Source organism: Camelina sativa, chromosome 19 (genome assembly GCF_030686135.1).
Source record: "Camelina sativa cultivar CO46 ecotype springtype chromosome 19, ASM3068613v1".
Classification (NCBI taxonomy): Eukaryota; Viridiplantae; Streptophyta; class Magnoliopsida; order Brassicales; family Brassicaceae; genus Camelina; species Camelina sativa.
The window spans coordinates 17,549,762-17,574,543 of NC_141898.1; the positions used below are offsets into that span (position 1 = coordinate 17,549,762).

At 35.5% G+C, this 24,782-nt stretch overlaps 1 pseudogene; it reads right to left on the reverse strand.

Moving 5' to 3' along the window:
- Window positions 1-6,664: 6,664 nt before the first annotated feature.
- Window positions 6,665-13,213, reverse strand: LOC104768076 (F-box protein At2g23160 pseudogene; annotated as a pseudogene).
- Window positions 13,214-24,782: the final 11,569 nt, after the last annotated feature.

Consider the following 24,782-nt stretch of genomic DNA (forward strand, 5'->3'; position numbering starts at 1 on the left):
AGAGCAAGAAATGGTGATGTGAGGCAAACATTGATTGCTGCAGAAGGAAGATTAGCATCAAGAAAGATTGATCATTCTGTTGTTCGTGAATTGATAACATTGGTTATTATATGCCATGACTTGCCGTTCTCTTTTGTAGAGTATCCACGGGTTAGGGAACTCTTGAAGTATCTAAATCCTGAGTATAGAACAATTAGTAGAAATACTGCAGTGGCGGACGTGCTTAAATTCCATGGGATTCGCAAAGAACAAATGAAGCAAGAGTTACGATGTGATTCTGCCAAGGAATCGACGCTGTAAGGTAGGTAGACTAATAGTCCTAGAATTGCGATGGCTCGCGAAGCTGGATTATAAGGCGTGAGATAAACTCAAAAATCCTTATTCCCTAAACTCTCTTGAAACAAACCAAACAAAGCAAGACGGTGGAACTTAAGATAGAAGCTTCGCGGAGACAGATGACAAGGCGTGAGACGAATCCCGAAAATCCTTGTGCCCTAGACTCTCTTGTAACGAATCTTCAATCCTCATCTAATGAATGACAACGTCAAGTGTGGCAGAATCACTTGATATACCGAAAACTCTTTGATGTAACCCACCAAGGAGAATTCTTTGATGTAACCCACCAAGGAGAAAGAACAAGTTCCAAAAGGAACAAAGGGAGTTTACCACTCTCAAATAAAAGATAAAAGACTTCTTGGATTGAATGATTTTCTCAAATGAGATTACATCTTATTATATAAAGTTGGGTTTTGAAAATTAGTCATTAACAGGATTTGGACATGTGTCAAGTTATCAATCTGAGATTTTGACATGTGTAAAGGTTAATATTTAATAGGAGGAATTTGAGATTACAACCAATAACAAAATATTTTGTTTTAAAAATAATTAATACCGTAAAAAGATAATTATCGAAAAATTTCGAAATTTAAAAAGTTATTTTTAAATCTATACTAACAAAAAGTATGAGCTATAAGCTCCTAAGGCCGTCCACATAGGATTTTAAACAACCAATAGAAATTTGACATATCACTTATTAACATTTTATACAATTTCCAAAATTTTCTATATTAAAAATTATTTTAAACAACCTATCATGATTTGACATGTCATTCATTAACATTTTTTAGATTTACAGAATTTTTTAGAAAAAACTAGGAGTTATAAGCTCCTAAGGCCATCCACATAGGATTTTAAACAACCAATAGAAATTTGACATATCACTTATTAACATTTTATACAATTTCCAGAATTTTCTATATTAAGAATTATTTTAAACAACCTATCATGATTTGACATGCCATTCATTATCATTTTTTAGATTTACAGAATTTTTTAGAAAAAAGGAAAATTTTAAATTTATGGAAATCAAAGAACTAACCACAATATCCCACATCTGCTAGAAATCTTTTAGACAATGGTTCAGAACAAGTATAAATAAGATTAATATGCTTCCAACAACTAATGAACAGGAAATCTTGATTTATCATGCGTCCAAGTTTATAAGTTTTGTTCGGTTTAATCCGGTTTTTTATTTGATCAAATTAAAACTTTAAACAGTTTCAAAAAAATATTATAATATTTCAAAATTCTAAAAGTTTAAATATTATAAATATTGAAACTTTTAAAAGTTTTTAGCTTTTAAAAATAAAAGTATGAGCTATAAACTCCTAAAGCTGTCCACATAGGATTTTAAATAACCTATCACGATTTGACATATCACTCATTAACATTTTTTACAATTTCTAGAAGTTTCTATATTAAGAATTATTTTAAACAACCTATCATGATTTGACATGTCATTCATTAACATTTTTTAAATTAGCAGAATTTTTTAGAAAAAGGAAAGTTTTAAATTTATGGAAATAAAAGAACTATGTACAATATCTCACATCGGCTAAAAAAATTTTAGACAATGGTTCAGAACCAATATAAATTAGATTAATATGATTCCAATAACGAATGAGCAGGAAAGCTTGATTTATCATGCATCCAAATTTAAAAGTTTTGTTCGGATTAATCCGGTTTTTAATTTGATCAAATTAAAACTTTAAAAAGTTTCAGAAAAAAATATTATAATATTTAAAATTTTAAAAGTTTAAATACTATAAATATTGAAACTTTTAAAAGTTTTTAGCTTTTAAAAAGTTTTAAATATTATAATTTTTAAATTTTTGTAGTTTAAAATATTATAAATATTGAAACTTTTTAAAAGGTTCAAATATTATATTTCGAAACCTTTTAAAAGTTTAAAATATTATAAATATTGAAACTTCTACAAATCTTAGCTTTTAAAGGTTTCAAAATATTATAAGTTATATAATTTTAAAAATTTCTTAGCTTTTAAAAGGTTTCAAAAAAATTATAATTTATAAATTTTAAAAGTTTAAAATATTATAAATATTGAAACTTTTAAAAGGTTCAAATATTAAAAATATTTAAACTTCATAGAATGTTTTATAATTTTACAATTACTTAACCTCCATAGAAATTTAAAAATATTATATCTATACTAATAACAAGCCGAAGCTATAAACTCCTAAAGGTGTCCATATAGGATTTAAAAAACCAATAAGAATTAGATATTTCACTAATAACATTTTTGTAAATATAGTAGTAATCTATATTATTAAGTTTTTTTAGAAAACGAAAACATAAAAAGTAAAATCTATAGAAATAAAAGAAATATGTACGTCCCACATCGACTAGATAATTTTAGACTATGGCTGAGAACCATTATAAATAAAACTAATATGTTTTTAACTATAATTTTATCAATTTTTCTTGATTTATGCTTATTTATCAAGTTTCCAAATTTCGAAGTTTTATTTAATTTATTTTAAATTTAAAATTTTAAAGGTTTAAATATTTATTATAGAATGTTTAAAAATATTATAATTACCTCCATAAAAATGTTAAAATATTATAACTATTTAAAATCTATAAAAAATTAAAGTATCATTAATATTTAACTCTATAAAAAAAATGTTACAAATATTTAAACTACATTTAAAGTTTAAAATATTTCAAATATTTAATCTGTATTAAACATTTAAAAGTTTAAGAATATGAAGAAGTTGATGAGGAAGAAGAAGAAGAGTATAACGAAGAACCAGACGGTAAAAGTAACGATGATAATTACCATAAAATTTGACAATGAAAACGACAAGAAAGAATATGAAGAATAAGAAAACATTGAATAAAAAACACGAAAACATAGGTAATAGCGATCAATTAAATATGAAAAATGAGATAAATTCATGATTACAAAATTGTTCTGTTTTTCTGGTGGTCAAAGAAATGTTTAGGATATGTGAGGTCACCAGTTTGATTCGCCTCGATTGGATGTGAGTTAAATTCAAGATTTTTTATCAGATTTGATTTTATAACACAACTGATTTTTCTATTTTAAAAAATTGGGTATCTGAAATTTAATTTTTTCATTAATAGTAATCTAAAGTTTTCTATAAAATAATATTTTTATTACTGTTATCAATCATATATAAATTTAATCAAAATATTTTCAAGACCTAGTGTGTTTATAAAGAGATAGAAAACTTGGTCACAAAGTCAAGTATTGATTATTCTTGAAACTAAAAACATTAAAGATACTAAGTTGAATGAAGACCCAACTCTTAGTGCATGTTTCTTTCCCAACAAAGTGACTCTTTATGCATTTATCTCTTACTTTCGTCACTTTTCTTTGACCACAAAATAAAGTGATTATTTTGGGCTTTCTTGGACTTGTATTAGGCTCAAACTGGGCTGGACTTGATAAATATCATCCCCAATAGAAATTCTCATGTTCTCTTTGACCATAAGCTCGTCAATTAACCCATTAAGTGTTTCCTTGATCTTCTTTGACTTTGACTATTTGGTCCAACTTGCTGATGAGAAACAACATGAGCTGTACTATTTCTTCCCCTTGGGATTAGTAGAAACACCTCTTGGTTGCCAAACATAATTCTGGAAGCTCCTAAACCAATTGGACCTTAGTCTTTTCAAGTGTAGAACTAGATTCACTTTCTTTGGCCAATGAAGCGTATCCTTGTATTTCGTGGGCCAAATCTTCTGTTTCTGAGCTTGTTGGAAACATATGAGATCCATTAACTTCCTCCAAGTGGTTTCATGTCGAAATTGTTTCTGAGTTGGTCTGTGTAACACGATCTTTGTCTTAAAGGTGAAACTGGGACTGAGATAGATCCATTGACTTGAAATATCCATATCTTTTACATATGAATTGATGTCAATGTGATTCCAATTCTCTATGGTTTCAGAATGGATCAAGATTCCAGAACAGTTTGGTTCATACCTTGAATCCTTCTGACTTGGTCTGAATCCTCCGTTGAATGCTCGTATGTTCAAATTGAGTAGCCATGAGTTCACATTTTTGTAATATAAATAACTCCTTCATCCGAACTTTGATTGGACTGATTCCACTTCGAGATATGCTCCAAATGAGGTAAGAATGTATCTCATATAGTCGTTTGGCTGGAAGAATTGATCTTCGACTTCGTTTGTGTTGAACAAGACTCAAGGATCATCTTAGATGGTCTCATGATCGTATCAAGCTAGCCAAAGTTGGGAATAGGATATGTTTGACATGTGATGTGTGGAGATCAATCAGTATCGAGGGATATATATGTTGACAGCTCACTATGTGGATGATAGTTGGAAGCTAAAGAGTAAAATAATCTCATTTTGTGCTATGCCTCCACAACATTCAGGATTTGAGTTGGCTAAAAAGGTACTTAGTTGTTTGGAAGATTGGGGAATAGAGAAGAGATATTTTCTCTTACGCTTGACAATGCATCCTCTAATGATACTATGCAAAACATACTTAAAGATCAACTCTCATCACGTCATGGTTTGCTCTGTGATGGTGAATTCTTTCATATCAGATGTTCTTCTCATGACCTCAACCTTATAGTGCAAGTTGGCTTAAAATTTGTTGAGGGTCCTTTGCATAAGATTCCAGAGACAGTGAAATGGATTAAGTGGTCAGAAGGAAGAAAAGATTTATTCAAAGAATGTGTTCTAGATGTTGGTCTTAAGTATGCAGCTGGTTTGAAGATGGATGTTACCACCAGATGGAATCCTACCTATTTGATGCTTGGTAGTGTAATAAAATATCGACGAGCTTTCTCCCTACTAGAAAGGGCTGATAGGAGTTACAAGTTCTGTCCCTCAAATGAAGAATGGGATAAAGCTGAAAGGATTTATGCTTTCTTAGAACCGTTCTACGATATCACCAAACTGTTTTCAGGTACAAGTTATCATATTTCAGCTTTATATATGATTTAGAATATTAAATGTTTGTTAAACATTTTCAAGTCCTTTTCAGGTACAAGTTATCCTACGGCCAACTTGTATTTTGCACAAATTTGGAAGATCGAATGCTTGCTGAATAGTTATTCAAATGATGGAAATTTGGAATTGTAAACTATGGCAAATGAAATGAGGACAAAATTTGACAAGTACTGGAAAGAATATAGTACCATTCTTTCCATTGGAGCCATTATGGATCCGAGAATGAAGGTAGAGCTGTTGACATATTGTTTTGACAAACTTGATCCAATTTTGACACGTATTACTTTTTAATTAAAGACCCTCTAAAAAATGTGCCTTGTAGAAGGCCTAAAAACTCAATTAGAGAATTTTATTTGATGAATTGGTGCTTTCTCATGATCGATTGGAGACTAAAAATACCATTCTTTTCTATTTCCTGGTGAGATGTTGCTGTCAATTGATGAGCTTTCTAAGTTTGTTATCAAAATTGAATCTTATTGTATTTGTTTGCATCATATGAGCATATATGGACTGCGATTCTTAACAAATCTCAAAGAGTGTTCGATGTATTGTGCAAGGAAAGGAAGTTGAAGAAGTTATAAGGATTATCAATATTGGGTAATTGGGTTGGTTTCGGATTTTTTTTTCCTTACAATACTTTGATTCGAGGTTGTAGTAATAATGAAAAATTAGAGACAGATCATTTTGCGACGTTTTACACTTACATCACATTGATTCATGGATTGTTTATGCTGCTCAAGCACTACTTGCGTCATTGCTTTAGGAGATTGTGGTTTCATTATATGATTAAATATCATAATTTTTTAAGAGGCATCTCACATTCTACTGCTGAGACAAAATACTGTAGGGTTGACAATGTCGTCTCTAAACTAATTGACTGAGCAATATGTTACTGAAACTATAATTTTGTTTTTCTTTCTCTCGTACAAGAATCCTCTTTATAGTGATAATTAACTAGTGGGCATATATTCCTCTTAGAACTTGATTCAGCATCAACAAAATTGAAACCGATATCAATATATGGGAGGCGCTTAGTTAAATCTAAATTATACACGTGCCGTCAAGTATACTATGCACAATGATAAATACAGATACTGAGATACAGCAACCAAAGCTTCAAGAACATAAATAGCTTCAAGTATACTCATATGCACAAAAAAAATTATATGAGCTTAAAAAAAGAAGAAGATAGGGTCGATCGGACTTGCTTTATTATAATATCTAATATGAGATAGGGTACATATCATAAGAGCAAAAACGAACAGATAATTAAGATTGAAATAAAAAAAACAAAACGCATAGATAAGAGCCGAAAGTGACATGTCCATTGCTTCTTCTCCTTTCCCTTCTCAGTCAGTCAGTAGTCTGATTCTGATTCTGTATAATCTGAATCAAATTCTGATTCTTCTCTCTTCACAGATGGAGCATGGAATGACTTGAGTAGTTCTAAATCGTTAACATGAAGATCTTATACATGGTCTACAAATGTGTAAACGCTACAACACGCTTCACCAAAACCTTGGATTTCAACACGTTGGAGAGTGTTCCTTTCGGGATTGAAGTAGAAAACATAAAATGGTTCTTTAGGTGTATACTTGTCCATCGAAAAAACAATTTCACCCCAAGCAGTCACTCCAGCAACCTTTACGTGTCGACGACGGAAAAATTTATCGTCGGTCCAAGTATAAGCATATTTAGACCATTCCTGTGTCTCAACATCCTCTAGAACCCACACATGCAACTTATTAATGGCATCAGCCTCGACATGATATCTCTTCCTATAAAGAAACGAAAGAGTGTTTACATCATCTTCGAAATAAATCACAGCTAATTTGCCCTTGTAGTTTATCAATCTACAAAACCTTTCTGTGTCAAAAAAGGTGAATTTTTCAGACCTAATGTCAAAGCAAACTATCACATAATCAGACTTTAAAACGTGATCATCATTATTCCGAGAGAACGTCTCACCCAAGTAAAAAAAAACCCCATTGATGCATATGCCTTCACTTGCGATTTCATGCTGCAAGGCACATTTTATCGTTCTCCACTTCATATCTCCGGTTCCTATTGTAAGAATCTTATGATTACGATCACAACAAGAATAAACCATGAACAATATCTTGAATTGCTTATCAATCGGTTCAAACATGAAAAAACTATACGTCTTTCGGTAACGTTTCAGAGAAGGTAAGACTGCATACCCTCCTGTGTTGGGGTTACATAACACAAGTTTATCGTCGGACGAAGCACCACTGAAATAGATCAAACCAGAGGCGTATCCATGTGCAAAATATAATCGGTTACTATTATGATGGATCTTTCGAGGGAACTTCACATGAAAGTCGGCGGCTGCTACAAGAGTCGACGACGACTTTTCGCATGGGTTGTGAAGCTGAGGCAACGAGAAGAAGCGCCACTTATCTTTTTTTACGATGGCGAATAAGAGGCGTGGCTTAGCCAAGGAATTGGTCCGGAACAACTCCTTGAAATATGGACTAGCCAACATTGATGCCCATAGCTTCGATACGCAACGAAACCTAGCGGCTGACTTTGAAGACAATCTTTTTTTCCTTAAAATTTCTGGTATTATAACTTAACGGTCATCGATTACATAGATACATAGGTGCCTGCAGCAGCAACGTTAAACTCCGGGGTGAACAAGCCCGGTACTAGGATAATAGGTTACATAATAATAGAGACTAGGTAGGGAGGGAAGGGGAGGTTCGAAACCATAGTAGAAGCAGGTCTTGTAGCTTCGGGTTGCAGTGCCTAGCAGAGAAAGTGTTTCGAATGCGTCGGTCCAAGTGAGAGAAAAGTCTTTCCACCGGCGTGCGAGTGCCATTGAAGATGCGAGCGTTTCTCTCATGCCAAATATAATAGATAACGGCGTGGGCTGAAATGAGCTTTAGAGGATTCATTTTTTCTTCATTTGATGGCCTCTGAAGCCAGAAGAGGAACCGGTCCCAGGTGTTGAATCCCGTGAAAGGAATCTGCAACCTTCCAAGGCACCATCTCCACAGGTCGTAGCTGTAAGGACATCTCAAGAAGAGATGATCTCTTGTCTCGAAATAGATCTCACAAAGAGGGCAAGTATCATCATTCAAAATTCCCCAGTTCTTAAGCCTTGAGAGAGTTGGAAATCTGTCTAGGCAGCATAGCCACATTAAAAAAGAGTGCTTAGGGTAAGAACTTGTGAACCACACTTGCTTGTGCCAGCGTTCTGCACATTTCTAGAGTTTCAGAGAAATGAAACCGGTCCTTGGGGTCTCCATTTGGTGTGGCCCACAAGTAAATGTCCTTTCTGTTCTCAGCGATATTTATCTCAGTGAGGTGGGTTAGGAGAAGCTCTTCGTTAAGACTCCTAGCACCTCTGAAAATCCAATCGTTCCCAGTATGAGCTTTTGCCACTAAGGAGTCAAGAGGGAGCCCAATTCTCTGATGGCATATGCTCCTAGGAAGGTGATTAGCTCCCCGAAAGGAGTCCAATTATCGTACCAGAAAGAGCAATTTGTCCCGTCACCCAGTTTGCAAGAGAGGAATATTTTAGCTGTGGGACGCAGCTTTAGCATTTGCTTCCACATCGAGGAACCTTTACCTTTACGGGAGAGGCGCCAAAAACATTTCCTTCTTAGCTTGTGCTTTCGGCACCAAGCCACCGACAAGGACCCGGAAGCGGAGAACAAATTCCAAATCAGTTTAAGACCAAAGATCTTGTTCCAAGCTCTTAGGTCTTTTAGACCAAGACCACCTTCTTCTTTGGGAGAACAGACTTTCCTCCAGCTAACTTTGGCGTTCTTTGGGATATCAGGGGAACCCGACCAAAGGAACTTCCTACAAAGCTTCTCAATGTCTTTAGTGCATTTGGCAGGGAGGATGAAAGCATCACACCAGTAGGCAATAATGTTCTGAATGACAGAGGTGTGGAGTTGGAGCCTTCCTGCGTATGAAAGATGCTTATTCTGCCAAGAGTGCAGCCGTGACCGTATTCTGTTGACTAGCAGTTCACAATCTGATCTGGAGAGGGGGTTTGGGAGCAGAGGAAGCCCTAAATATTTGACTGGGAGGGTACCGAGAGAGAAACCATAAGTGACACTCTGCGTTTGTCGGTCCGCTTCTGTAGTACCAACAAGGAAAAGCTTAGTCTTGCTCTTATTCATTACCAAGTCAGAGAGATTGGAGAAGTACTCTAAGAGGTGAACAATAGCCTGCAGGGAATTAGATTCTCCATCATAGAATAACATCACATCATCAGCAAATATAAGATGTGTGACATTTGGATTGGTAGCCTTTGGATGATATCCTATTTGCCCAGCTTGAAACCGAAGATCAAGTAGACGAGAGAAGATATCCATACCAATTACAAAGAGGTAGGAAGAAAGTGGGTCTCCTTGTCTGAGGCCCTTCTTTCCTTTGAAGTACCCACATAACTCCCCATTAACAGCAATAGAAAACCTTGTGGTTCTGATGCACTGGCTGATCCAATGAATGTACTTGGAGGGGAATTGAGTTGCAATGAGAATATCCAGGATAAAGCTCCATTCGATGGAATCAAAAGCTTTCCTGAGGTCTATCTTTAGCATACCATGCTTCGAGATACCATTGTTGTTATAACCCTGCACAAGTTCTGATGCTAAGAGAACATTTTCCACAATTTGTCTTTCCTTGATAAAGGCTGTTTGGTTATCTTGAATCATTTCTGGTAAAATGTGTTGGAGCTTTTTAGCCAGAAGCTTGGATATAACTTTGTAAACCGCGTTAAGGCAAAATATGGGCCTGAATTCTGCAACCGTTTCAGCGTTAGTCACCTTTGTAATCATAGACACTGCAATAGAGTTCCAACTCGGCTCCATTTTTCCATTAGTGAAGAAGCTTTGCACTGCAGCTGTTATTTCAACTCCTATAATCCCCCAACAATGTCTAAAGAATTCGCCGGTGTATCCGTCAGGACCAGGAACCTTGTCCTTAGGTAAGGCAAAGAACTCATCCTTGATTTCTGCGGATGTGAATGATCTTTCCAAACATCTCCTCTGAGTCTCTGAGCAGCGAAATGGATGAATGGATTGAATGCAAGATTTTAGGCAAGGCGTAGGACTGGAAGTTCCAAATAGATTCGTGCAATAATCCACACAAGTCGCCTTGATGGAGGGTTTGTCTGTGATGACTGACCCGTCATCAAGCTTGAGCCTCTTAATGCCACTAAAGGCGCCTTTGATCACCACACTATTATGGAAGAATCTAGTGTTCTCATCTCCGTCCGTTATCCACTTAAGACCTGATTTTTGGTGGAGAAAAGTTGCTTCAGCCGTTGCTAACTTCTGCCAGCGTGAGTAAGCATTACGCTCTGCTAAGGAAAGCTCAGGGATGGGGTTGGTTAATAGATTTGCTTGAAATCCTTTCAGGTCAGCTAAGGCTACACGAACTCGGTTTTCAATCCCGGAGAAAGTCTGACGATTTAATTCCTTGAGTTTGCCTTTTAACAGCTTCAGCTTTCTAGATATCTACATCATCAAAGAACCGGGAACCTGCTCTAAGGTCAAGCACTCTTAAACCTCTTGAAGAAAGTTTTCATGCTGCATCAGATGGTGGTTAAAACGGAAAGGTCTGATCAATCTGGGACCTCTTTCTTGAAATCTGATACAACATGAGGCGTGATCGGAAAAGAGAGGTTCCTCAAAGGTGGCTATTACATTGGAGTAATTTTGAAGCCAAAGAAGGTTACCCAGCATTCTATCGAGTTTTTCTGCTATTGGTGTACTCTGCTGGTGATTCCACCAGGTGTAAGTTGGACCATGAGCAGGCAGATCCATTAAACCACACAGATTCATGCAACTTTGGAGCTCTCTACATCCTTCTGAGTAGACTTCATAGTCCTCCCTTCTGGAATGCTTGTAGGGTGCAGAGCTTGTTTGAAGTCCCCAATAACTAGCCAGGGAGAGTTTCTTAGAGGCGAGTTTGACGACATCTCTGAAAGATCGTCCCAGAGTTGACGTCTTTAAGACCTCAGATATGCTCAGTAAACAAAAGAAACCGTGAAGTGAAGCTCTTTGTCTGGCCAAAATATACCACAAGTGATATGCCGGCGCGACTTCTTGTAAAGAGTTAGCATCACAGGTTTGCTACTGACCACCCAAATTCTCCCTATATGGGGGTGTTCGTAATTTGAGATGAGACTCCAACCCGGCAGGATTTTATTTAGGATCTGCTGCGCGTTGTGTTCTAGAACGTGAGTCTCCAAAAGGTAACCAAAAACTGGTCGTTGCTGCTGGCACCAAGATCTAAACCGCTGCTGCTTATCTGGATCATTGATCCCTCTTATATTCCAACAAAACATCAACATCATAAAAAATATTTAGATATGTAATTAGGGACGGAAGGAGAACCTTCCCGCATTGATAGGACCGTTTTTGAGCTTGGTTCTCAATTTCTTCTTCTGACTTTTGGATAGGACTTTTACGAATCCATCAGGATCTAAATCCGTGGGTTTCTCCTGCATCCCATCAATGACTTCCACAATAGCGTCCGCTATCACCTCAGGGACAGCCTCATCAGCACATTGGGGTTTCACCTCTGAGCTGTCGATGCTTATGTCAGGGTCAGGTGGGGCTACTGGAGCAGAGGAGGCTTTCAGAGAGGAGGAACCAACATCCTTAGATTTTTTTATCCAAATTTTTGGCTGTTGTTTTATTTTGATAACTTCCAGTGAGTTGGCAGGACAGGAATGCTGAGTAAACGAGGTCACCAGCTCTTTGCCTTTTCGCTTAGGGAAAATTAAAGCTGCATGATAAGCTTCATGGCAGATGGAACATAGAGGCGGTGCATTAGTGCAATACTTGGATGAGTGTCCAGCTTCGTTGCAAAGAGGGCCTCTAGGTGGTAAATGAGGGCAAGACACTGCAACTCTTCTTGTGTCGCCCGACTCGAATTGAGCACACACAAATTCAGGAAGTGGCTTATATAGATTGATTTCCGTGAACACTTTAGCAACTTCAACATTTGTCATTTGTTCAGTTTCTCTGTGCAAACAAATTGGGTGTCTCACTAGACTAGCTATATGAGCTGCCGGGTTATAGAATTCCAGTGGGACGTTTCTGAGCTCAATCTAGACAGGGGCTGACTTGAGAACCGGCAGGGTCGGAATAACCTCAGGAGACCATTCAGCTACGAACATCATGGAGCCATCAATTGACCAAATTCCTTCTTTAAGAACTCGTTGTCGCGTGGATGCGTTAGGAATCTTGAAAAGAAAAGCATTTGGCGTACCGAGCTTCATAACAGAACCGTCGTTATGCCATTTACTCCAGATTAGGTTCACAACCACACGAATTTTTCCAAAGGAAAGAGCTTTACGGTAGAATTGACCGATAACAAAACTCTGCCAAAGGGGCTTGCTATCTTCAATAACTTTGTTTGGGATTTTGACACAGAGCTCACCCGACTCGAGTTGGAAAGGAGAGCCACACTTTTTCAAACAGCAAGAACCACCGTACGTTCGCTCTGCCCAGGTTTGAGAGGGCGACTGTTCAGTGGGGACATTTGCAGAGAGAGATGGTAACAGAGCTGGAGTACCAGCCATTGTCAGATCTACTTCAGATTCAAGAGAGGGCGGATTAGGGGGTTCAGATCTGGGGATGGGTTTCGAGGGTGGCGGGTTTGGAAGAAGAGGAGGGAGTTTACGTTTTTTCTTGGTCATGGAAGAGAAGATTCGCCGGTGGTGGCCATCACCAGCTCAGGAGGAGCAAGGAGGAGAAGAGAAGAGAAAAAACCCTACCTCGAAAAACGTGTCTGAGAGCTTTTTCCTTTGAATTATTTTCAATAGTTGACTGCAACGTGCCATCTTTGAAGGCAATCTTGACAATATCGCCGGGATGAGATCCTCAATAATCGATATGGGAGACGATGAACCCATGATTTGCCGATCCAACGAGGATAGAGAGATGATAGAAACTTAGACCTAGAGAAACCTAGCACTAGCAATATCTATTAAGCCGACGTAGAGGGAACCTAGCAAGAGACCTTAGCTACCATTACAGTTCGTGAATATAAATATGTTCTGGTCGGTTAACAAAAATAAACAAATGGCCAATTTAACGTCCAAGTGGGCCGCCAGCTTCTGGTTTCTTTACTTACCATCGGTAAATATTATTAAACTGTCCAGGGACTGAATACTAGAGAGAGATAAGAAGGATCAAAAATCTAAAGGAGGAAACTAGCTACATATATCCTTCTTCGAGTGTAATTAAGAAGACGGGTGGTAATTAGGATAAGTTTGTGTGAAACATTGATTTGGTTAAAGGCCAAAGTAAAAGGCAAAAGACCGGTTTAAGCAGTTCGATTTTCGAAGACGGGTGGTAATTAGGAGGCGTTAGATTTTCGAAGTTCGAACAAAGAATTGACGTTCATTACACTCACAACTCGCAAGATCCTAATTCATTCTCAGCAAAAAAAAAAAAAAAAAAAGTAAAGATTTGGAAGGATCTATAGAGCGAAATAAACTAAGTCATTGGCTGATGATTTGGATTATATTGTTCTCTTGAAGCCTAGCTATCAAACTCGGTTGATGATAAAGTGTACTTGAGATTCAATCATTCAAAGATACAGAAAAAAAAAACCTAAAGGTAGCTGCAGTCGCGGATCCAGGACAATATTTGGTATGGGGAAATGATTTAATATAGTTAATAAATATATATATATTTTTATTTATATTAAAATATATATTTTGCATTTTTGAATATATTCTAAGGTATGAACAATGAAGTCCAAAAAATGAGCCAAACTTTTTGAAAATATTGTTTATATTGGTTTATGATTATGCTTAATAGATACATACTTAATTTATTAATTAGGAAATACAGAATTACAAACTTATATTCATTATAAAATATAAATATTTTTAATATATTTAAAATCACTTATCTTATCATATCACACAAACTTAAAGCCTAAAAATAATAAATTAACTACAAAAGAGTTAATATTTTTTAATGTTACTTATTTAATAGTTTATTAGGAGATATTCCGTGCTTTAAACACGGATCAACATTTTTAAAAAAATTTCTAATATAATAATAAAAATTATTGTTATATTTTTTTAAAAAATTATTTTGTTTGAGATAATATTTATTTTTAATTGTTCTGTAAATCTATTAGTCTTTTTGAATACTAATTATTTTAGAATAATATAGTATTTTATTTTTGACATATATTACAGTTTTATATTGTTTGTTTGTTGTATTTGCATCATTATCTTGTGAAATATGAAGTAGTAATTTTAATATTATAATTGTGAACAAATAAAAATTATTAATTTATTATTTATATAAATTTTAGTTTTACCAACCCGCCAATGTGGAAATTAAAACACACATTTTTTATAGATTAGGTAATATATATTTGTTTTAAAAAATTCAAATCACAACATATGCAGAAAAAATTATGTATTTTATTAATCATAAGTATTATATGAAAATTCCAAACAATTTTTAAGTAAAAGAAAATAAAGATGATAGGAGAATCACAATCTGAAATCTTAAGAAAATCTTTGAAATTTAGTTATTAAAAAAAAATATTGTGTACTTGGATATAAAATCTTAGTTTTTGAAATTTTGATTGGTTTATATTTTAAAAAAATATATTTATTAATTTTCGTCCATAATTTATTAGAGATAAAAAGTATATATTTTTTTTATTTTTCTAGCTTTTTTTTATATTTGATCTGTCAGCTTTTTTTATTTTTAATTAATTATATTTATTTAATTAATAACTAAGCTTAACTAAGTTTTTCTAATGACAATTCAATGTAATTTTTTACACATTTTAAGATTAATTTTATATTTGTATTTCCCAATTAATATAGTAGGATTACTTATATTTTTAAAAATTAAGATATATGTCTACTTTGTAATAAAAGAAATGTGAATAAAGTGAAAAATAGAAATAATTGCATATAGTTTTAATTAAGAAAAAATGGAATAAGAAAATGCCAAAGGTAAACAAAAGCCTCCAACAAATATAAAACTGACCAAAAAAAAAAAATATAATAAGTACTAACTGAGATTCGAAACAATTACCAACTAAGCTAAAGATTCTAATTGCATAATGTTAAGGGCACTTCCATTGCACATCTTTTGGAGTGTCTCTAGATTTAAAACAGAATTAAAAAAAAAAGAAAAGTTTATTAAGTAAACAGGAAAGAACTCGTGTCTCAAATATCTCTGCCCAGACATTGTCATACCCTTAGAGACACCTTACCTGTCACAATTTCATTGGTGTGTATTTATAATTTTGTTTTTTGATTTTTTGATTGTTTCCTTCTTCCTCTTTGCAAACGCTCATAGAAGACACTCGTATGAAGGATGACTAATGGAGAAGGAAAACTAATAAAAAGTCGATGAAGATGTTTACATTAAAGTAATATTCTAATGGCATAATGTTAAGGGCACTTCCATTGCACATCTTTTGGAGTGTCTCTAGATTTAAAACAGAATTAAAAAAAAATAAAAATAAAAGTTTATTAAGTAAACAGGAAAGAACTTGTGTCTCAAATATCTCTGCTCAGACATTGTCATATTCTTAGAGATACCTTACCTGTCATAATTTCATTGGTGTGTGTTTATAATTTTGTTTTTGATTTTTTGATTGTTTTTTTTTTCCTCTTTGTAAACGTTCATAGAAGATACTCGTATAAAGAATGACTAATGGAGAAAGAAAATTAATAAAAAACCGATGAAGATGTTTATATTAAAATAATATTAATTTTAATATTAATTAAAGTTTATGACACATATTACAGTATTACCTATAAAAATGTTTTTAAAGCAGAACTTTAAAAAGAAGTATAGGACACGTGCCCCATTTCTTTATAACGTAGATCCGTCCCTGGGGTAGCTGTAAAGGTACAAAAACCGAGGCTGCTCTTTTGAGAACAATACCAGTACAGCTGTTGGCCATAAACTCGTGTTTAGTCGCAAGAAATGGGTTGATTCTAACGTTATGTGTAATCAATCGATAATATTCTAACATATATAAAAACAAATTATATATTTTTAAAGCTGTAAGATACATTAAAAAATTAAAAAAAAATGTTTACGATTACTATTTCTGAAAAATATATATAAAAATTTGGAAACTAACATACTAAATTATTAAAAACATATTTTAGATAGAAAATAAAATAGAAAAATGTCATTTTAAAATAAATTTTGAAAAAAACGCTATTTATTTAAACCATAAGTTTTGCTTAAAACCATTTAGAACATCAAATTCTGTTGACTATCTTTTTAAAATACTAAATTTTATTGACCAAATCAAAATAGATGTGAAGCTAAATTTGATAACGGAGCAACTAATACACGTTACTCTATTGTGAACTACTCTCTGCTAGTGACAAAATGACGCCGTTGTGATGAGAGTTTTACTTCATTGTTTAAATGACTTTTTCTGAAATTAAACGATTTTTTTCCCAAAATAAAATAGTTTACATACATCATACATACATGTATGTAAAATAATTTTTATAAACATTAAATATTGCATGTTTATAAAGTCCTTTCAATAATTGAGTAGCTGATATATCATGGGTTTTATGTTTTTTAACCATCATATAAATGTGTTTTTGATGTTTTTTTTCGATTTTCTTTTTAGGGTCTTTTGGAGTCTTTATAGGACTAGGTACCATTTGACACAAATATGAGCATAGTGGAGCATCTAGGAGTGATTTGGAGGACATTTAAGCTTTGAGACTGAAGTTAAAAAGCTGAAAGACAATCTCAGAAAATAGTGTTTTCGCGACACAAGGTGATATAGGAACCGGATGAAGAAACCCACGTGGATAGATGGAAATAGACAAATGATTGATAACACTGTTTTGTCTATCCGTTGGATGATAGATGGAATGCAACGAAGAGATGGTGAATAGATAAATGGTTGAAAACACTGTTCTGTCTATTCGGTAGCAGTGGAAGATGAAAAGATAGATGGGTGGATTGAAGGACGCCACACATATATGTGAAAGGATCTATGATAAGTCAAATCTCAGTCTTCAGGGATTCACACACAAGAAGAAGGAGAAAAGAGTGGTTGCTTCTATCTCAGAAGAAAACCTAAGAAAACTCTTATTTTATTTCATAAAAACTTAAAGGTTACAATGCTGAGAAGAGACCTTATATAACGATCCAGCAGCGGGGGACCTCCTAGGGTCAAAATTTATTACAAATAAAATGACTAAACTTGCAAAAAAACTAGACTCGATTTTAGGACCTAAATAAATAAAAGACTCATAAAGACCCAACGGTCGATTCCTGCAAAACAAGAAAAGAACCATTATTTATTATTTGAATTCAAACACTTACCTTGGTAATAGCTCTCATGCACGGTCCAGCCCTTCATTGATTGTTTCGGAAATGATGAAAAAACGGGTTCTTTAATTCCTTGTAAGACCGGCAAAAATGATGCGTCTTGAGTCTTCTCTTTGGAATCTTCTAGCTCAATGAGAGTAATCAGACTTTCAATGGATTTGTTGAATTGTTCCCTTAAGGTTCTTGCTCCCAACCTTGTCCTAGGTGTTTGTATCATTGTTGGCAGAACGAGTTTTTCAGGAAATGGTAGAACGGGTTCTTCGGGAAATGGCAGAACGGGTTCTTCCGGAAGTTGACTATTGATGTCCGCATCATTCTCTCTCTCTTGAGAGAGTTCTGTCTGCAGAACTATTTCATCTGCATGGAAAGGAGATAAACTAGCAACATTAAAGGTAGGAAAAATGTTCAGCTCACCTGGTAGCTCAATCTTGTAGGCATTGTCATTGATTTTCTCTAAGACCCGAAGTGGTCCATCTCCTCTTGGTGACTGCTTGGACTTTCTCTCCTTGGGGAATCTTTCTTTTCTCATGTGTAACCAGACCCAATCTCTAGGTTCAAACTTCAACTCCTTGCGGTGCTTACCCGCATGCTCTTTGTTCTTTGTGCTTTTCTTCTCAAGATTTTCTTTAACTCTTTGGTGAAGTTTCTTCACAAAGTCAGCTTTGGTGACTCCTTCTGCACTAGAATAAACAGTTTTGGGCAGAGGTGTGATGTCTAATGGGATTAGAGGATTAAAACCATAGACAACTTCAAATGGAGAGAATTTGGTACCAGAATGCTTAACATGATTATAAGCAAATTCAATATAGGGTAAATAAGATAACCAGTTTCGGAGATTCTTACCCACTATAGCTCTCAACAGAGTGGAGAGAGTACGATTAACTACCTCAGTTTGGCCATCAGTTTGAGGGTGATAGGTGGTGGTGAAGAGTAGCTTAGTTCCTAGCTTTTTCCACAAGGTCTTCCAAAAGTGAGTGAGAAATTTGGTGTCTCGATCTAAAACAATGGTCCTTGGAATTCCATGTAAACGAACAACTTCTTTGAAAAAGAGTTTAGAGGTTTGAGAAGCATCATTTGTCTTGTTACATGGAATGAAATGCGCCATTTTGGAAAACGAGTCCACCACAACAAAGATAAAATCTTGGTTGTTGATCTTAGGCAGTCCTAAAACAAAATCCATAGAAATATCTACCCATGGTAGGTTAGGGATAGGCAAAGGCAGATATAAACCATAAGGATGTGACCTGGATTTTGCTTTCAAGCAAGTGATACATTTTGCGCAGAACCTTTCCACATCTCTTTTCAAATGTGACCAAAAGAAATGTTCCATCACAACAATTAGAGTTTTGTCTCGCCCAAAATATCCCACAAGTCCTTCTCTATGTGTTTCTCCTATTAGGAGCGAGGAATGCACATACTACAAGAAAAGTTGCTTATAGACAAGAATTTTTTTGTAGCTATGCCCATAATTTCGTGGCTATTAGGCCAATATCCACAAAAAGCCACAAAATGTTTTTGTGTCTTTGAGCTCGTAGCTATCTGATAATTGTGTCTATTCGTGGAAGCGTTGCTACGAACTAGCCACAAAATATTTTGCAGCAATTAGCCACACATTGCAACACAAGATGTCATAGCTATAGTTTTGTAGCTATTTAACATTTTATGGCTTTTTATGGTTATTTTGGACACGATTAATCACAAATAAAGTCGTGGCTATCTGATTAATTTGATTAAAAAAAATTAAAACACAAAATACAAAAACAAAATTCATAGTTAAACCATTGCCGCATGACCACCGCCAACAACCCGTCGCAGGACCACCGCCAACAACCCGTCTCAGGACCAAACCCCGTCAGATGAACTGCTGCCACTGGAACTCCGGGAAAGAGAAGACGAGCACAAAAGACCTCCAACCTCAGCCACAAAGGATTTAACCCAGCCACTGGTTTTGCCGTCACCACCCTCAGCTGCGAGATCTACCGCTAGGTATCCGTCACAGAGATCACCGGAGCCGTAAACCCAAATATCGTGAAACTCTAGCCACCTTCGCTTCAGGCCAGAGAAGTAACACGGGGACGTTCGTAAGAGCATCCGCCGCCACCTGCTGCATCTTCCAGCGATCGGATATGTGAGGAAATGGGAAGCAAACTGTTTAATTTTTCCATAAAAAGGATGGGATTGATTTTCTCATCAGGATGGAAACGATAATAAGTAAAAGAGGAGAGAGATATGAAGAGAAAAGGAGAAAGGAGCTGAAGAGTTTTAACCAAAAGAAAGAAAAAAAGAAGGAGAAGATTTCATCCGTTGGATTGAATCTATCAATGGTGGAGAATAAGCCAAAGCTCAATCTTTGTCTCTATGTATTAGCCAATGAGAGGCTTTAGTTTTTTTTTTTTTTTTTTTTTTGGTTTTGTAGTTTTTGGTTTACTTTTATGTATGAATATTAAATTTAAGTTTAAGATGTTATAATATACAGTTTTAAAAATTAAGTTTCACATATATGTGTATATATTATAATTGAGTTGTTGGTTTAGAAATTTAAATTTATAAATAAATAGTTTCTTTTTGTAAAGTAGATATGTAAATTGCTTTAATATTATTGGTTTTGTGTATATATAGTGGGTTCTGTTTTGGTTTAACCATTTATGATTTCATTTATATTTTTAAGAGTTTTAAAGCTAAATAGGGTTTAAAGTAATTTATGATTAATTTAAAATTTGTGGTATATAAATTAATGTGGGGTTATGATTCAAAGTTTGAAAAATATTTGATTCAAAAAAAATTAGATTTAGATATATTATAATAATTATATATGTTTCTTAGAGTTAAAGGTTTTATGGTTTTTGTTTGTAGTTTAAAGTTTCGTATAGCCACATATATATATATATATGAAAATTTTGTGGCTATCTTACTAAAATAAATCAAATTAGATAGCTCCTAATATTTTGTGGTTTTTTGTAGCTATTAGTCACGACTTAGCAATGAATTATATTTGTAGCTAAATAGACACAAATTTGCTACGATATAGCTACAAACTAGACACGATAATATTTTGTGTATGAATTGTGGCTAACATATGATGGCTACGATTTTTTTGTAGCTCAATTGTGGTTTTGGACAGTTTTTCTTGTAGTGACAGCCCTTTGTCCTTCAAGAGAAATCCATCATGTTGGTAGTATGACCCATAAGCGGCTTTGCTTGTTATCTTAAAGGCTTCTTTAAAAAATCTGGGTCCTCCTCATATAGACCTTTGATATGATCAAATCACATGACTTTGGCTTCCATTGTAGTAATCAAAGCATGTATCCTTGATAAAGCATCAGCTACAATGTTCTCTTTGTCCTTCTTGTACTTAATCACATATGGGAATGTCTCCACAAATTCAAGCCACCTTACATGTCTCTTCTTAAATGTAGTTTGTCCTCTTAGGTGCTTGAGTGTCTCATGATCTGTATGAATAACAAACTCTTTGGATAACAAATAATGTTGCCAAGTTTCTAGAGATCTTACCAAAGCGTAGAGCTCTTTATCATAGGTTGGATAATTAAGTGCAGTTCCACTGAGTTTCTCACTGAAGTATACTACTGGTTTTCCTCCTTGAGTTAGAACAACACCTATTCCTGTACCAGAAGCATCACATTCAATCTCAAACATTTTATCAAAGTTAGGAAGTACCAAAATGGGTGCATGTGTGAGGCTGTTTTTGAGCAGATTGAATGCATCCTCTTGTGCTTGACCCCATTTGAATCCCACATTCTTTTTAATCACCGACGTCAAGGGTGCAACAATGGTACTAAAATCCTTCACAAATCTCCTATAGAAGCTAGCCAGCCCATGGAAGCTCCTAATATGTCCAATGGTTGTTGGAGTTGGCCAGTTTTCTATAGCCTTGATCTTTTCCTCATCGATCTTTAGTCCCTACGAACTCACAACAAATCCTAGAAACACAACTTGATCAGTGTAAAATGTGCATTTCTTAAGATTAGCATAGAGATGTTCAACCTTAAGCGCTTTTATCACCATTTCAAGACTTGTGCTATAAATCAAGATATCATCAAGATAAACAATCACAAACTTACAGATGTACTCCCTTAGGACCTGATTCATTAACCTCATGAAGGTGCTTGGGGCGTTGGTGAGTCTGAATGGCACGACTAACCACTCATATAGCCCTTGTTTTGTCTTGAAAGCCGTTTTCCATTCATCACCTTCTTTCATTCACACTTGATGATAACCACTCCTTAGATAAATTTTAGAAAAAACAGTAGCTCCATTAAGTTTATCTAGCATGTCATCAAGCCTTGGAATGGGATGACTATATTTTACAGTGATGTTGTTGAGTGCTCTGCAGTCTACACACATTCTCCAAGTTCCATCTTTCTTAGGCACTAGAAGAACCGGTACATCACAATAGTTTAGGCTTTCACGAATGTAGCCCTTTGACATTAGATCACGAACTTGCTTTTCCAGCTCTTTTGCTTCTTCAGGGTTTACTTGGTAGGCTGGTCTATTAGGTAGTGGTGCTCCCGGAACTAGATCAATTTGATGTTCGATTCCTCTTATAGGCAGTAATCCAGGTGGTATCTCCTCAGGGAAGACCTCTTTAAACCTTCCTAATAGTTCAAGGACTTCTGGTGGTAAGTCTTTCTCTTCTTGACCTCAAAAACAAACCTTCCTTAAAGATCATTAGTAGCACCTTGTCCTTGGAATTAATTGATTTCAAAACAGTAGAAGGTGTTATGTAAAGATTAGTTTTGTTTGACTTAGCTCCCTTTGACATGGTCTGTTGCATTTCATGCACTTCTTGAGGGGTGAGTGGAGCTAGAGTATGCTTCCTGTTGTTGTGTGAGAAGGTGTAGTAGTTGGTTCGGCCGTTGTGTAAAGTCTCCTTATCAAATTGCCATGGCCGTCCTAGAAGAAGGTGTCCAGCTTGCATAGGAACCACATCACACACAACTTGATCTGAATATTTGCCTATGGTGAATGGTATGGTGATTTGCTCGGAGATCCTTCTCATCATTGAGCCACTTAAGTCGATATCGATGGGGATGCTTTGTCTTTTGGAGACCTAGCTTATCAACCAAATACTTGCTGGCTACATTAGTACATGAACCACCATCAATGATTAAGCTACATACCTTGGAGTTTATGGAGCAGCGAGAGTGGAAGATATTTTCTCTTTGAATTGTTTCAAGATCAAAAAGAGTGCTAAGAGCCCTCCTTATGACTAGAAGCTCTCCCATCTCTGGATAGTCCACAATATCCTCCTCAGATTTATCACGTTCTTCTTCCTCATCTTGTGATTCATACTCTCCATTGGCTTTAAGGATCATTACTCGCTGGTTTGGGCACTCCCTTGCATATTGTCCTTTTCCCTGACATTGAAAACAAGTAATATCGCGAGCTCTTTGGTTAGTAGGCTTACATTGCTCTGGTTTGATTACCTTTGATGCCTCAGGTGCAGCTCTTTTAAATCTCTGGTCCACATCAAGAGATTTTCCCTTGTCTAAAGTTTTTTGAGGTGGCGGTGTCCATGGAGTCTTACTGCGGTTAGTAGAAGCTGTCTTCCTCTTGATGTGTTGTTCAGCTTGGACTGCTAGGTGCAACAACTCTTCAAGATCATGCTATGTTTGTCTTTCCGCCTTTCTAGCAATCTGATCATGAAGACCATCTAGAAACTGCGCCATCAAGTTCTCCTCAGACTCTTCTACCTCCAATATGTTTTTAAGAGATTCAAACTCTTCAAAGTATTTCTCAACAAATTTGCTTCCTTGTGAGAGCTTGCGGAACTTCTTTTGTAGCTCTCGGTGGTAATAAGCTGGGACATATCTCTTTCTTAGTTGAAACCTCATATCATCCCAAGTGGTGGTTGGTATATGTCTATGTCTCCTCCTCTCAGACACATCTCTGTCCCACAGAGCTAAGGCATTGTCGGTGAGTTGAGCAGCAGCTAAAGATACCTTTCTCTGTTCGGAATAGTTGTAGTATCCAAAGATATGCTCCATACGTCTTTCCCAATCAATGTAAGCTTCATGATTAACCTTTCCAGCAGATGTTGGCGGATTGAGCTTAAGATTATAGCCTCTTTCTCTAATGTTGCCTTCATCTCGTCCCCTGCCTTTTTGGTAGTGTCTCCTTGGTCTTTGGAGTTGATTAAGATCTTGATGTTCTTCCTTTAAATCAGACTGATCTCCAATATCAACCTCATGGTTTCCTCTAGGCAAGTTACGGACTGGTGCTCTTGGTGCAAGTGGGGGCTGTTCAATTCGTGTCATGCGATCACCAAGCGTTTGGAGTTGGGCTTGGATAGCTGCAAGCATTTGAGCCATGTTCACCTCTCCTCCTTGCTCTCCCATGGTTCAAAACGTTTTCTGTAAGACTAGGAAAAGAGATCAAGTGCACAGGAAGTCGAAAGGTCCAAATATAGAAAACGTCCAAAAACTGACAGGTCTAGAATTTGGGGGGGGGGGGGTTAGCCAATCAAATAAACAGATCTTAACGAATTTTTTTTTAGGGTTTTCTTTTTACAAGATGAACAATCAAAATAGAAAAAAGACACAAAAATAGCAGATCTAAAGGGGAAACATGAAATGAAACAAAATGAACTGAAACAGACACAAACTGAAGCAAACAAAGCGAAATAAACTGAAACAAAAGGGATAGTAAAACCTGATTTGGATCATTTAGCTCTGATACCAGATGATATAGGAACCGGATGAGGGAACCCATGTGGATAGTTGAAAATAGACAAATGGTTGATAACACTGTTCTGCCTATTCGTTGGATGATAGATGGAATGCAGCAAAGAGATGGTGAATAAACAAATGGTGGAAAACACTGTTTTCACTATTCGGTAGCAGTGGAAGAAAAAAAGATAGATGGGTGGATTGAAGGATGCCACACAGATCTGTGAAAGGATCTATGATAAGTCAAATCTTAGTCTTCAGGGATTCACACACAAGAAAAAGGAGAAAAGGGTGGTTGCTTCTATCTCAGAAGAAAACATATGAAAACTCTCATTTTATTTCATAAAAACTTGAAAGGTTACAATGCCGAGAAGGGACCTTATATAACGATCCAACAGCGGAGGATCTTCTAGGGTCGAAATTTATTACAAATAAA